This window comes from Pistacia vera, unplaced genomic scaffold (genome assembly GCF_008641045.1).
Source record: "Pistacia vera cultivar Batoury unplaced genomic scaffold, PisVer_v2 Contig190, whole genome shotgun sequence".
In the NCBI taxonomy this organism is placed as follows: Eukaryota; Viridiplantae; Streptophyta; class Magnoliopsida; order Sapindales; family Anacardiaceae; genus Pistacia; species Pistacia vera.
This window is the reverse complement of record NW_022195991.1, coordinates 2,298,134-2,312,263: the sequence shown is the minus strand read 5'-3', so window position 1 is coordinate 2,312,263 and position 14,130 is coordinate 2,298,134. Positions and strand designations below refer to the sequence as shown.

At 32.3% G+C, this 14,130-nt stretch overlaps 1 pseudogene; it reads left to right on the top strand.

Annotated features, from left to right (window-relative positions):
• Positions 1-5,920: 5,920 nt before the first annotated feature.
• Positions 5,921-8,261, top strand: LOC116127354 (annotated as a pseudogene).
• Positions 8,262-14,130: the final 5,869 nt, after the last annotated feature.

Below are 14,130 nucleotides of genomic sequence, written 5' to 3'. Positions count from 1 at the left end.
TGGGCATGGCGGCACGGCGTTGGGCTGATTTGACCATTTTTAATATTAATTATATCATCATGTTTCGACCAATAAAATCTTTTCAAAATATGTCTCAACAAAATTAAAATACTAAATATAAATCATACTTTTATGGATCTTATATTGTGTATTAAACAAACCTTTTTTCACCAAATAATTAGTTTGAGAAAAAAAATAGAGAGTAAACGACTTTTTCCCACCAAAGATTTGCCTTAATGATATTTTTCACCCAAAAAGTTTCAAAATACAACTTTCCCACCCAATGCTTATATTCCGTTAATATTCAAAATGCAATTCACTTTCTCAACCAACATTCAATGAGTTACTAGGAGCCATGGTAAGAGGGTTTTTTTAGAGTGGAGTTTGGTGGATCGAATAGTGGTGATTGATTGAATATTCGTCGACAGAAATTAGCTAGAAACTAGAAATCCTAGCTTTATGGTGTCCGACAATTGTCGAGAAATCAGGTGTCGGAGTAAAAAATGTTTTGTAGAGAGGAGAGCAAATGTTTAAATGGTGGTGACTGAGAAAATTTTTGCTGTCAGAATCGATTTTGGGTAAGAAAGTGATATTTTGAAACTTTTTAAGTCGAAAAGTGTCATTAATGCAAACCTTGGGTGGAAAAAAAATCGTTTTCTCAAAAATAAATTTCATTAAGGCATCACTCAATAATTTTTGCTAATCAAGTCTATGGGGTCTAAGTCTAAATATCAAATCGAAATTGACTACACAAAAGATGCGGGTATCCAAAAACTTTAATTTGTTTGGCTCTATTTGATTTAACTTCAACTCATCAATTACATTGTTGACCTGACTTATTCCATATGCTTAATTTTGTGGGCACAACTCCAAATCAACGTTTCCCACGTCAATTGATTGATTAAATTTTCTATCAAACCTAAACTTAGGATTGAGACTCCACCTATTCTTTAATTTGCTAGGAAATCGGATCAGATTCCAATTTTTTTTTTTTTTTCAAAATTATGCATTGTTTTTTCTTTTTCTTGTTTGTACACATCCATATTAATTTAATCTTGATTTTACTATTTAGATTATTTGGTATATTTTTATTGAGTCAATTATAACTTTAATTTAATAATTTTAAACCAATGTACTATATGCCAAGGTCTTAAAACCTAGTCCGGCCCAGCCGGTTAAACCAGTCTAATCAGGACCTGGGGCCTTGGTTGGGCTGGGTTCCCAATTTCAACTATTTACAACTTATCAAAGCAAACCTTAGATTTATGGATGGCGATCAGCGAGTAATTGGTGTTGGGATGTTGGGGCTTTTAAAGAGGAATGACTAGTGAGTCGAAAGGTAGTGATGGAGGTAATTTTTGGTGAGTGAAACGACTTGAAATCGCAAAAATCACGTGACAGCAACAAACGGGATGTTGCTGGCGATTGGCGAGGCGAATGGAGGTTGGGTGAGATGAGTTTTGGTTAGAAGACTGAGGGAAGTGTTTTTGTGATGATGGGGAGTGTTGTTGATGTTGAAAATAGCCCTATTTGGCCTAGGTTGTTGATGCAGCTGATTGCATTTACGGTGTGTTTGCTGGATTTTAAAATTATAGGGACTAATGTGTAATTTTTAGGGGTGTGTTTGTCAGATTTCAAACGTTTAGATGTCAGATTTCAAACATGTTGATGTCATCGGTTTGACCAGTCAGTCAAACCGGTTCAATCGGTCAACCTAAGACCTAGCCACATTTCTGGATTTCACCCCGAGCAGGGTTTTAAAACCTTGCTATATGCTACAAGCTTTTTATTTTTATTTTTTGACAATGTCTTTCTAATAGTGTTCTAATCTTCTTAGGATTATATGTTATCAATGTGGCTATATACAAAAAAAAAAAAAAAAAAAAAAAAAAAAATCTATATTTTTAACCTGATACTATTTATAAAATTAATATGAGTAATTTTAAATACACACTCCAAATTTGTTTTCTCACGAAACTACATCAAAGCGTTTTATGAAGAGGCACTTAATTTTTCATTGAAACAATCCAAATAGTTTTATAATTTCAAATGCAATTTTGTCTATTTCGACCATACTTTATAAATTACATATAAAAAGGAAATATATACATTTGAATTGGTATACAACTCGATTGACATTGGTCAAAAATATTTATGTTTGTATAATATTGTTGATGCTGGATTTTAACACCAACTATTCACACGTGCAAAATGTTAAGCGGACTTAGAAATTACACGTGAACTGGAAAATGAAACAAATAAAGGGGAGACAATTTTTAAAGTGGTTCGGATGCTCAAAGCGAATCCTAGGTCCATTGTCTTTTTATTTATGAAAGAGTGCAATCAAGTCTTATGCAACGATCTAAGAGAGCAAAAATATAGAGAGGGAGAGAGAGTGTTTATGTTATCAGAACTAGCATCCCCAAAAAGGAGAGAGGAGCTCTCTATTTATAATAAGAGGTTTCTAGGTCATGATTATTGGTCTGTCAGTGGGTAGGTGCCATGAAGTTCCTATCCTGCTCCTCATTGGCCGATTGCACGGAAGATATTCTTAAATCGTGCAGGGCTTGGGCAAGTGGGTGACTCCAAGCCACTTACTCGACATGCCTTCACCTGCCAAGCGGATGGCAACCTTATTCCTTATGTCCTTGGACGATGTGGTAGCGCCTGAACGACACAATGTCTTTTTAAATTTTGATTGGTCTTTGTTGACGTAAGCCTATGTTAGTTTTGATTTTTTAGGCATAACAAATGTATATATGATGGAGTAAAGGTAGCTTTTAAGATGATGTTTTAAGATGATGTTTATTCCAAACATAAAAGAATACACTTATTTTTATTATTTTTATTTCATTAAGTAATACACATATTTTCAAATTTTTAGAATACAAAAACAAAAACAAAAATTGTTAATTTTATTTTCGAATTAAACTCAATTTTGAAACCAGAAACACCAAAAGCAGTATGAAACAACCATGCAAGTCTCTATAAAAGAGACGTGGAATTCCACACGCAAAATTTCCAAATCTTTCCGTTAATTATTGAAGATATTGGCATTGGCTTTGGCTAAGCTTTATGTAATGGCACTTTAACAAACCAACCATGCATGCCAGTATGAGATCGACGACTCCAAGTCAGCTCATCCTCATAAATGCTGTGGGTTTATTATTATTATTTCTAACTTTCCCAGAATGAGCGCCGAACTTGGCCCCGGTCGAAATAATATTTTTCCATTCAACTCTAAATTTGTAAACAACCTTGCGTCTTGGTAAACCATTTCAGTCAATGGTCCGGAGGACTGTCTTGTTTTGATGTGTTGTCCTACTCATTTGAAGACATTTTGAACAAATCAAAGTCACCCAGCTCCTTCCTTTCATTGTCCTGTGTGTTAGTGTTAATTAGTTCCACCTATTCATATCCTAATTACAATGTTTTACATAGCATTTATACAATAAATAATACTATTCTTTTCAAAATTTATTCCAAATTTCATATACTTAGTAATAAGTTATTATATATGTCATTGACATGTAAATAAAATGATGATACATTGAATGATATGTCAATATCATATATAATAACACACCATTTAAGATATGAAAATAAGATAAGTTTTTGAGATTAGTAGTATTACTCTGTATTAATAAAAAAAATCATTGTATTCTTTATATATTTTCTTATGTGAAATTCGAGTTCTTTCAGTTCTTCCATCATCTTGATAGTTTACAAAAATATTTTTTTAAGAAACCTAAAAATTAACTCAAATCCTTAATAGCGAACTTTGAAGTTTCGAAAATATGATAATAATATGGTAAAAGAATTTCAAGAGTATCAAAGACAGAATTATAAAATAAAAAAAAAAAGTATGATTTGACACTATATAACAACAAGAGTGTATTTATCGAATTTTATATGATAAACTAAACCACTGTCTGTGATATAACATTAAATAAGAAGATCATCTTGTTTTTATTCACTGCTATCATTATACAGAAATATCAAGAAAGAATTATTGTATGTCTCGTCTTCCATGAATACAAAGCAGAGTTTTCAAAAGTTCATTATGCTGGTAGACTTGACTTGAATGGGTGGTTAGCAAGTATATTTTCCTGGGATTAATTACCAAGAGTTTATTACGTAAGAATTATTTCATTTTGGATGCTTTTGCAACGAAACTTAAAATTTTGCCGAATCTGAAGGCATATACAAGATGAATAGTAAAGTTCGGTGGCTGCTTCATGTTACTAGTCAGCTTCATGTTTTGGTTTAACCATTTATAAAAATGATATTATTTTCTAATAATGTGTTTATCTGTTTTCAATCACTAGATCTTCTTACCACTCATAATTTTTTAGTCTAACCAATCACTGAGTGGTTTGATAAAGATTCTTGAGTGTATTACTCAAAAGGTCATTAGTTCAAGTTCCTCCCCGTTTACTAATAGGGGTGGTTACTGAACACCTTATCTGGTCGTAGTTTCAGGGTTTGGGGATCAGTTGAGGTGTATTTAAACTGATCCGGACACCTTATTCATATATATATATATATATTATATATATATAATAATAATATATATATTATATATATATATATATTGTTTTGTTTAAGTTTAATATCTTGATGACTTATACTTTAGGACTAGTACCATTAATTTATTACACTAAAATACAAAATACTAAATCGTGATTCAGAAAACAAAAAAATATTAATACTAAAGCCTAAAAATTAATTGTATATAAAGATAAGACATAATAAATTTTATCTACAGTTATTATAATATTGCAGTACTGTGTTAGTCCTGTTGTTTTCTTCGAATCTTCAAGGCATAGCCAATAATCACTTTTAAATTCTGCCTCACAACTCACAGCATTTAATTGAAATGGATTAATGGTTGATAGAGCTCGACCCTTATTTAAGTTCATTTACTCATTACAGTTTAATGGTATAAGAGAAGTTATCCAAGCTAGTAAAATGCATAAATAGACAGTTTACTAAGAATTGTTCATTATATTGTAAAGGAAATATATATTATTTAAAAATTGTGCGTAGTAGTACTGAAGTTCAGCTTTCCCTTGGCAGCTAATTGACAATTTTCCTAAACGGCTCGGCGGCTTTAATTACCCTGCAAGCACTGACCCATTAACGTAACAAAGCATTGTATGGGAAATGCTCATAATATTGGCTAATATGCTGTCACTCTTAGAGTCTTATTCATTCTCTACGACTTTTGACTGGAACGAATAGAAAATTAATAAGAATCACGACAGACCCAAAACAAAGAATTTTTCAAATGTTGATAAAAGATATTGTTTACACTGAATGTTTCGGACGTCCCTCTATATAAACCCTCCATACTTCTACACTTTTATCATAAATACTAGCGTTAGTATTCCTTCTCATCAAGCATTGAGCCTCAAACTATTTAGAGTGTGTCTTTCTCATCAACCTAAAATGTGGAGTGAAATTGGCCTTTGCCTCGTAGCTTTTCTTGTTATTAGGATTAGCCTTGGTTCTACACTTGGTCGAATCCAAGTGCGATGGCAAACTGCCTCCTGGTTCAATGGGTTTGCCATTATTGAGAAACACTTCAATTCTTGTCTCCCTATAAAGCTCATGACGTTGCTCCATTTCTCAAAAAGAATAAAGGTATGTTAATTAAATTATTTGCAAAAAATAGTATATTAATTAATTAACGATGAGTTTTATCTTAATACATAACCATTTTTTGTGTTTTTTTTTATTTTTCAGATATGCCGCTATTCGGACGAGTCTATTGGGAAGAAGATGATCGTATCAACTGATCGGAGATAAACTATACCATCCTCCAGAGAAAGTACAATTTTCTCAATTTGGTTGACTGACAGTTTAGTAAATTTTTGGGAGAAGAAACACCACGCAGCATGGAAGCTTTCATAGATACATGAAGAACTTGATTTTACATCTTATTGGCCCTGAAAGCCTAAAAGGAAAGCTTCTCCATCAAATGGATGAAGCAACGAGCAGACTATACATTCATGGGCTTCCAAGGAACGTCAATATCAAAGAAGGAATTGCAGAAGTAAGAATTTTATCTTATTATATTATTAGTCGATTTATATTTACGATGTTAATGAGTCTAAAATAAACTCCTGGTATTTGCAGATGATATTTGAATCATTTGCAAAAAGACTAATCAGTTATGAGAAAAGAAGGATGGAAAGAAACTATTGATAATTACAAAGCCTTCATGAACGGTCTCATTTCCCTTCCTGTCAACATTCCGGGAACCGCTTTCCATGCATGTGTACAGGTAAAGTTTAATACTTATATATGTTCACTCAAACGAACTTTTATTGTTCAAACCACTCGTGCATGGAACTATTGAGTATCAAGCCATCTTTCTTTATCTCGTAATTAATATGATCCCATTTTTTTTAACAGGAAGTAAAAACGCCATCAGGTGATTAGAGATATCTACTATGAGAGGAAAGCAACGAAAATTGCTCACAATGATTTCTTGATGGGTGTAATTAAGAAGTAAGAAAGAGAATGCGTTTTTGGATGATGGTGTTGCATTAACATGCGTTTTCTGCTTCTTTTTGGTGCTTTCGAAAGCACTTCTGAAGCCATTACGTTGCTTACCAGTTTATTTCTGACCACCCTCAAGTTCTTGAAGAATTACACGTTATAGTTATATAAATACTTGGTTTTATTATGTTGGATTGTATAAAATATAGTTAAAATTTTTAATCAAGTATTGGTTATTTCACATATGCAGAAAGAGCATGAAGCAATTCTTGAAAGGAGAGAAAATGAGAATCAGGACTTACTTGGAAGAACAAATCCATGACTTTCACACATATGGTGAGTTCTATAGACTAATATGAGAAACATTAATATATATTTTTTTTTAGTGAACGGGTTGTCTAGGCACCTTGCGTGTATCTCGACTATCGTCCGAACTTTGAAGTTAACGATTGGATAAATCCTCCATGACCACCTTTATTACCCGAGAGAATTAAACTCAAAACCTCTTGAGTAATACCAAATAGTCTTTATCACCCCACCCGTTCACACAGGATGTTAGAAAAATTCTCTATAAGTATTTTACTTTAAAAAAAAAATTAAAAAAATCTATTGCTGATACTGATTGATGTATAATTATTTCTAGCTAATTCTTATTTTGTGTTGTAGGTCATTAATGAAACAGTTAGATTGGCATATAGCACCTGTGATTTTTAGGAAAGTTGGGAAAGATGCAGAGATAGGGTAAGTTCTAAATCCCTTAATTTGCCAGTATTTGTTTAAATATGCGAATTGCATTACTTAATTATCATTTTTAATTAATTACAAATTAATCTTGCAGGATATAAAATACCAAAAGGTTGGATAGTTTTGGTGGCACCTTCTGTTGCTCACTTGAGTGCAGACAAATATGAGGATCCTCTTGCATTCAATCCATGGCGCTGGAAGGTAATTTTCAATAATTAATCGAATTAAAACTGGTACTCTGTCTCTTATTGCAACTCATTTTTCTAATAATTTTTTTAAAATTTTTATGAATTGAAGGGACAAGACTTGCATTCTGGATCAAAAATTTTATGGCTTGGGTATGGCCACCAGACTTTGCGTTGGGCTGACTTTGCAAAGCTTCAAATTGCAATTTTTCTCCATCATTTTGTCACCAAATACAGGTAATTAACAACATAATAATTTTTTTTTTTTTTTTGATTTTTTGTTGGAGGTGTTCGTGCCAGCTTGGGCGTACCTTAACTAATCTCTTGTGCCTTGATTGATAGTTGGATAACTCTCTAGTGATTACCCCTATTAACAACTTAGTGGATTGAACTCAAAATCTTAAGTAATATACTCAAAAATTCTATTTGACCGTTGGATTACCTAGTGGTGGTTTTACCAGCATAATTTTGTCAGTACACAAATTAATATGTGTAATTTTGAAACCTTGAAAAACAATAAAATATTTTGGTACTTATGTTTTCAGGTGGTCAGTGACCAAAGGGAGACTTCATTCGAAGGCCTAGTCTTATATTTCCGAATGGATTGCACATCAAAGTTGAAGAAAAGCAAAAGTGATTTTAAGTCTAGAAGAAGATGAAACAAATCGATTCAATAAAATGAGTAGTGTACTGTACCAGAAGTTATCTCCTGATAACCTTAACAAATTTAATATTATACGGCTTCGATTATCTGCTCCATTTCCTTTCCTTGTGTTGAGGTTAAGATATAATTGTGTATGATAATAAAAAGTTCATTTATTTTCACGAGTCTGGACAAGGATCAAATTAATGCAATACAACGATTAATTTTTTACTAAGTTACCTCTCGTTATTATATATATATAATAGATCAGTCATCACCATATTAATCTCGTCATAATTTTGACGCACCAATTACAATAAGGCATCAGTCATCAATTAAAAGTCTAGAAGGAGTGAACTGTCATCAACTTAATCCAAGTATCCACACATGTACCACCTCTATATATATAGTCGAATCACCATATTAATCTCGTCATATAATTTGACGCACCAATTACAACAAAACATCAGTCATCAATTAAAAGTCTAGAAGGAGTGAACTTTCATCAACTTAATCCAAGTATCCACACATGTACCACCTCTATTAAATTCTTGGATCAGGGTTAAAGAGAATTCCCCACATAAGTAGACAGATTGCTAAGTAATTATTACATTGGACTTAGCTAGATATATGAGCAACATTCTTCATAAAAAAAAAAGGCTAGGCATACATTCGAGATTAAACCATTGTTTTTTTCTGTAAACAAAACATTATTTTATCTTTGTACATTTGACATGTGATATCAAAAAAACAATTAGAGAATAAAAAAATAACAGTAGATATAGGACTTGCTTACAGTATCCAAACCACTCAAAAAATATCTTTTGTCAGTCTTTTATTTATGTTCACTCAAACAAATATTATCACTACACCATAAACACTTTCATAATCACCTCACGTGTAAATTTATAGTAGTTTGCATGTGCGTAATTCGTTGGTATCAAAATCACGCATCAATATAATTAATTAAAAATTATTCTATATATATATATATATATATATTTTTTTTTTTTTTTTCCTTTGCTCATGTCACGATATACAGATTAATGCAAGAGTTTGGCAGTCATTTCATTCAACGCACATAGTTGTTGTTTTATAGATTGAAGAATTCAAAGTGAGCCAGCTTGATTACGTCCAGTGTGAGAGTTCATATAATATTTAAATAGATTGATCATTTAATTATACTCTTCAGTCTTTTTCTACTGTTTGAATATTCTAATTTATGCGTATACATTTATTATATTAGATTGACATGCCAAAAGGGTAAGATTAGGATTGTTTGGCCTTGTCAACTATATCTTCATATACTATAAAAGTCGGTTATCTTATTTTAAATATTCCAAAACAATATATATAAAAACAAAGAATGTACAATATGCCTGTAAAAGGCGGTTAGCCTATCTTAGGATAATCCCCCAGATTAAGACCCAAAAAAATAGTCTATACAAATATAAGACTATGTATATACATAAAACACTCTTCGTACCTCGAGGCATGTCCTAGGTTAGCAACAAAACCAAAGAAAACCAAAAAACATTGCCCAAATGGGCGACAAAAACCCAACAACCACCTCCAATTGAACCAAAAAAGTCAAAGACTTCACACGCAATGCTAAAAGCCCAAGGCACCGAACAAATTTTTTTTTTTATGATTTTTTTATGCCTTGGGTTGTGGGAACATTCAAAAAATAAGAAATGACCGAAAAAGCGGCCAATGAACCGAAAAAGGCGTTGTGAATTTTACGGACAATATATGTGATACATGTGTTTGATAAATTTTGCTAGTACATGATAAAGTTTGATTTAATTTTCAAGACCTTAGTCAATTGAAATCATATAACCAAAGACTTATTTTATTGTCCAAGCAATTGAAGTCGTCAGTCTTCATTGCACTCAATGCTCAATTTCGTAGTTTCTTTCGCATTATCAACGGTATTACATATTATTTACGTAAAATAAAACTCTGATTTTATTATTTTATGACGTGCCCCTACCAAATTTTAGATACATGAGTAACTGTTGCAAACTGAAAGGTACTGATACCAGATTTGATTGGAAGAGATTAGGTTATTGACGTTAGTCTTTATCTAATTAATGGTTTAAACCTTTCCCCAGAGCCATCGTAATTCTTAATTGAATATTTTAATTCATCTCGTAAATTATTTAGTAAAAACTGTGTTGAGTTTTTCAATTAGTGAATGATTCGCATGCTTCAATATGTTTTTATAGCTGATTCCACGAACCAAAGCAGCCAATGAGAACAGTATTAATTATCAAATCTTAATCCAAAACTCATACTCAAAATTCAACTATATACAACTCGTTAAGTGTAGACAAACTATTTTTTTTTTTTTTTTTTAATTTGTTCATTTTATATTTTCAAATTTTGAGGTTTGTGACTGATAGAATCGTTTCAAAAAACTTATTTATTTATTTTATTTTAAGGTTTAACAATAAGTTTTCAAAGCATGAATTTTGTGTTTCCAAATATTGTATATTATGTTATAATGATAATTAAGTAAACTTTTTCGTTAATTAAACAAATTGTTAATATATGCTAATAAGAGAAAGGGTTTTTGAATAGTTTTTGGATATTATTGGTGTTGATAAAATTAGTTCGCGGTGGTCATCACTCCATCAATATTCCACGAAAAATCGACCCTAATTTCCGAAGAAAAATCAATATCCATATCAAGACTTTTTAGTTTTGAAAGCAAAACATTCAACAAACTTCGACTATAACCAGTAAATTTTTTAATATTCTAACTTGGTTGACTATAAACACTGTATTTGGTATTATTATTTATGTCCAAAATAATTGTTTTGAGGAAAAATAATTCTTTGAAGTCAAATATTATATTTTTGATTCATGGAATAAAAGAAGCTGACTTTTCAAAGTTGATTACCGTTTGCAAGACTTGACTCCATGTGCCAGTCAGTCGCAAGTAAAGCTGGTCAAGGACCAGTCCCAAGCAGGCCCAGGCCTGGGCCCGTTTGGGACTGGTCCCAAATGGGACCAGTCGCTCATGGGCCTGGGACTGGTCCTATGAGCCTAAATAATTTCTTTACTCCTCTTCCCCTAGATCATTTTTTATATTTTAGGGGCGAAATAAAATTTTATGGGGGTTTTTAGTATTTTTCAAGGGTAGATTAGTAAGTTTCTAAAAATTTAATTAATTTGAAAAAATAATAAAAAATAAATTAATTAGAAAAAATAATAAATAAATAAATAAATTAATAGTTAATTTTAATTTTTAACATAAATATAATATTTACATTTCACACATTCACGCTTCATAAATAAACAATTAAATAAATTTTTTTAATTAAATTATTCAGCTTCATCGTCAACAATATTTACATCATTCAAATCTGTATTCCTAAAGAGTTCGAGTAGTTCGGGATCTTCAGGGTGCTGTTATAGTCTTCTTTCTGCATGAGTCTAATCCCGTAAATACGTTATCACTTCAATCATCTCATTGGTTAAAGAACATCTTCTGTTTTCAACAATCTGACCACTCATTGAAAATGTTGACTCGGATGCAATTGTAGAAACCGACACAGATAAAATGTCACTTGTCATTTGGGCTACAATGGGGAATCGATTTTCATGTTGGTTCCACCATTGAAGAATATCCATGTCAAGTTACTCCTTCATTGTTATAAGGGACATGTCCACTTGCAGGTAGCGATTCAGCTCATTTGGTCCATGTATGTACGAGCTGGAGCTGTTACTTCCGACACGTTCCACATACGTCCACTTGCTCAATCCTTGACAGAGGGCTGCATCAAGGTCCTGATCGTCTTTTCTAAACGTTCCACTTCCACTTCCACTTCCACTTCCACTTCCATTGTACCTGTTCTTATATAAAGAAAAAAGGTTATCCAATTTTTGTTTAAAGTCAGTCAAATAAGACGTATAATCATGTCCTAAATGCTGGCCTATCTCAGTAATTATATAGTTAACTACGTGTAATTTAAACCTAGGATCTAGAACAAGGCCTAATCCATATAAGAATGGAATATCTAACCATTATTTCTCATATTTTTCTTCCATCTTTAAAACAATTTCTCTTAAAACATTATTATATCTATATTTAGCAAAAGTTTTAGCAATTTGAAGTAAAATATCTAACACTAAATTAGTAGTCAGATAATAAATACCACTTAATGTATTAGTAGCATCATAAAAATTTTTAAGAAATGAATAAAAAAGTTCACAAACCGCCCAATCATCATAGCTGACAACTTCCTCTGGATAGTGCTTCCAGTTGACGAAATCTGTAATTTGTTTCGCGGTTGGCAAAGCTTTTTCCAACATTAAGTAGGTGGAGTTCCAACGGATAGACATATTCGTACATAACTTCAAAGGTCGAACCGGTGGGTCTTCTTACTTACAATATTTGACGTACTCTTGCCATCTTTTATTGCTACCGCAGACGATAAATCCGATAGTCATGCGCACCCTTTCCATCTTCGAATGTATAGCATCTAAATCCGCTTTAACTATCAAATTAATGATGTGACAATCACATCTCTGGTGAAAAAATTTGCCTTCACCACGTGGATCTAATCTCTTTTCAAATAAAGAGATTGCCGCGGTGTTAGCAGCTGCATTAGCAAGCGTTAGCGTTACAACTCTATCAGTTAATAAATATTCTTGCAAAACTTCAAGAATTGTAAAATATATAGTTTTAGCACTATGTTTTTCATATAATGGTTTAAAACCCATCAATTTTTGTTGTAAACCCCAATTATGATCTAAGAAATGTACTGTGACAGTTAAAAAATCGGTTTTTGATTTAAAAGCCCATATGTCTGATGTAAGTGCAATAGATATATTCCTAAAATTTTGAAATTCGTTTTTAAGTTTATTATTTATTTTGTTATAAAGTTTTAGTATATCTCTTCTACTTGTACTTCTACTAACAAGGGTATATGCTGGATAAAATACAGTTTTAATTATGTGAATAAAATAAGGATTTTCAGATAAACAAATGGGAGAGTCCGTAGCAACTATGAATCTTGCTATTTCCTCTCGTGCAACATGTGCATTGTATTGCCATGTTGAGAGAGTTGAGGATTGTGGATTAAAATTAAGTTGAGTTTGAATTTGACTACCTGATCCGGTTGAAGATGTATTGGGCAACTGCATTATTTGGGGGTGCTTCTTCTCCACGTGTCGTCACATCGTCGAAGTCCCCTTCTCAGTGCCAATAATGGTTCCACAGAAATTAATATCCCACACGATTCTTCCCCCTGCCCATTTGTCTTCGGTCGTTTTTGATTTGGTTAAGTGTCGCCATACATCGGACTTGACCCTCTTTGACAGTCGGAGGGGTTGGGCTATGCCCGTGCCTGTTGACTCGCAGCTTGCATATGTTTGGCTACACCTCGTCCCGACCGAATGTTGTTGTGGAATTGTAGTTGCTGCCTGTGGAGGAAAGGGTGAAAATGGATTGAACCCTTCCATTTCTTCGGTGGATGGAATGTAAAATTCATTTGGGGATGATCCTTCAAATGCATCATTTCGAGAATCCATTATGAATTTATGATAAAATAATAAATAATTAAAATGAAAAGAAATTAAGTAATAATATGAATAATAGACGATATTGAATAATATAAATAAATAATATGAATAAATTATAAATATAAATATAAATTGAATGAGAATTTGATTGGAGATTTGGAGTAGAGAGATTGAGTGGTGTTTAGGGTTATTTATAGTGTAATTAAGGAGAGGGAGGGGGGGGGGGGGGTGTTTGCGGCGCTGGCCCAAAATGACAGTTGGCTGTTGTTACATTATATAACCGTTGGTTGCTACCAACGGTTATTAAAAAAGTAAATTTTTTTTTTTAAATAACTTTTGTAAAATATCATTTTAACCTCTATAATTTATGTTTATTTAAAATTTATAGGGGATTTTACGCAATTTTACAAATGACTAAAAGGAAAAAATGTAAAAAAATTTGGGCACAGGCCTGGGAGAAGGGCCCAGTGGAGGGACGGACCCTCATCAGGCCTCCTAGGACCGGGTTTTTGGACCTAG